Raw genomic sequence first — 2,340 nt, forward strand, 5'->3', positions numbered from 1 at the left:
GTTAGCCAGGATGGTCTCTATCTCCTGACCTTGTGATCCACCCGTCTCAGCCTCTCAAAGTGGTAGGATTACAGGCTTGAGCCACCGCACCTGGCCTTTTTTTTAAAACACAGGGTCTCCCTCTGTCGCAGAGGCTGGAGTGCAGTGGTGCGATCTTGGCTCACTGCAGCCTCGACCTCCCAGACTCAACTGATCTACCCACCTCAGCCTTCTGAGTAACTGGAACCACAGGAATGTGGCACCACACCCAGCTGATCATTTTTATTTTCTCTTGAAACAGGGTTTCAGTCGGGTGAGGTGGCTCACGCCTGTAATATCAGCACTTTGGGAGGCTGAGGCAGGCAGATCACTTGAGGCCAGGAGTTCCAGCCCAGCCTGGGCAACATGGTGAAACCCCATCTCTACCAACAATACAAAAATTAGCCAGGCATGGTGGCACGCATCTGTGGTTCCAGCTACTCGGGAGGCTGAGGCAGGAGAATAGCTTGAGCCTGGGAAGTGGTGGTTGCAATGAGGCAAGATTGTGCCACTGCACTCTAGCCTGGGCAACAGAGTGAGACTGCCTCCAAAAAGAAAGAAAGAAAAGAAAAGAAAAAGAGAGAGAGAGAAAGAAAGAAAAAAGAAAGAAGAAAGAAAGAAAAAAGAAAGAAGAAAGAAAGAGAAAAGAAAGAAAGAAAAAAAGAAAGAAAGAGAAAGAAAGAAAGAAAGATAAGAGAGAGAAAGAAAGAAAGAAAGAAAGAAAGAAAGAAAGAAAGAAAGAAAGAAAGAAAGAAAGAAAGAAGAAAGAAAAGAAAGAAACAGGGTCTCACTTTGTTGCCCAGACTATTTCAAAATTCTTTCAGCATCAACACGCTTTTCAGTCATGCTTTGGCCAGGGAGGCAGACACGGTGGCTTAGAAAGTGTGTGACATCCAGCCATGCTGGTGATTCTCACAGTGTTAACCTGGTATTAGCTCTGTCAGAGACAGTCTGGACGGTCGGGGTGAGGCGTGATGGGAGATCCATGCTTTAGGCCAGTTGTTTCATCTCTCTGGAGGTTCTTACCCAGATCTAGAAAGAACAGAAGTGAGCTTCCTTGTTCTTGCACCTGGGCAGGGAGGCCTGGCAGATAAAGGGGAGCTGAAGATGAATGACATGTTTTCATAATAGAGGACTCATTTGTGTCATGCATTTCTCTAAACCCTTTATTGTGTAATTTTATCCTCACAACATTTCTGGGACACTGGTCCCATACCAAGCAACAGAACAGGGATTCAAACCAGGTGTCTCAGGCTCTGAAGCCCAAGCCCATCATGTAATGACAGAGAAGCAGACCTGAAGATCCTAGAGATAGGAGTTCCCAGAGACCTATCTTGCACCTGCAGTTTCTTATTTTTTATGGCCAAACCCACCCTGTTCCCCAAAAGCCACAGCATACTGGGCAGATAGGGCCCCTGGCCAATCCAGTTTGTGACCTGGGCTGGGATGTGCTGGCTGCTGTGACCCTGAGAAAAGGAGGGGGCCCAGAGCCCTCACTGATCTCTGTTTGCTTGTCCTGGACTTTGTCTCACAGAGCAGCTTCTGGGAAGAGTTTATTGTCCTTAGGCCAGGGTCACCTTCTGGCCTGTCTTCTGGTCTTTGTGGGAGAGAAGCTGGATCGACATGACACTGTACATTTGAAGTTCTGCTTATTTCCTGTGCCAGTATCGACCGAGCCCTGCAGTGTGTTGGGCACAATGCTAGGCACTGGGACGCCACCATACAGAAACTTGGGTGTCCTGCTGTGTTCAGTGAGCTGATGTCAGGGGAAAAGGGAATCAGACAAGTCAAAGGGAGCCGACTGAATTCCAACGAGTGATGAGAAGCTGAAGAGGTAGAAATTTGGAGGGGCAGAGGCTCATCTCCCGCAGGGATTAGGAGAAGGTTCCTGGATGAGATGCCTGAAAAAAAGAGCAGTGCTTGGGAAGGGGAAGGTGGGAAGGGAGGGAGAGAAAAGCAGATGGGCAGGTGGGATGTATGTTGTGGGAATGTGGAGGTGTCTGGAATGGGAGCAGGAGCTGATGAAGAGGGTGGGGAAGGTGGCTGGGAAGGGGGTTGGGACCAGCTGGCGCAGAGGTCTGAAAGTGATTAGCCTTTTGGGTGGGAGATACTTAAGATATTTTGAGCAAGGGTGTGATGAGTTCAAGACTGGGCTGTTGAGAGATGGCTAGCACCAAGCCTGGTCCATGTAAAGTGCTAGAAGCATGTTTGCACAGGGGGAGGGTGGACAGGAGATGGGGAGAGCTAATTATGACCTGTGCCTGTCATGCTTCTCAGCATCATTTGTGTCCGAATTCATTTACTGCTCACAACTCCCCCCAA

Source organism: Mandrillus leucophaeus, unplaced genomic scaffold, assembly GCF_000951045.1.
Source record: "Mandrillus leucophaeus isolate KB7577 unplaced genomic scaffold, Mleu.le_1.0 Scaffold296, whole genome shotgun sequence".
NCBI lineage: Eukaryota > Metazoa > Chordata > Mammalia > Primates > Cercopithecidae > Mandrillus > Mandrillus leucophaeus.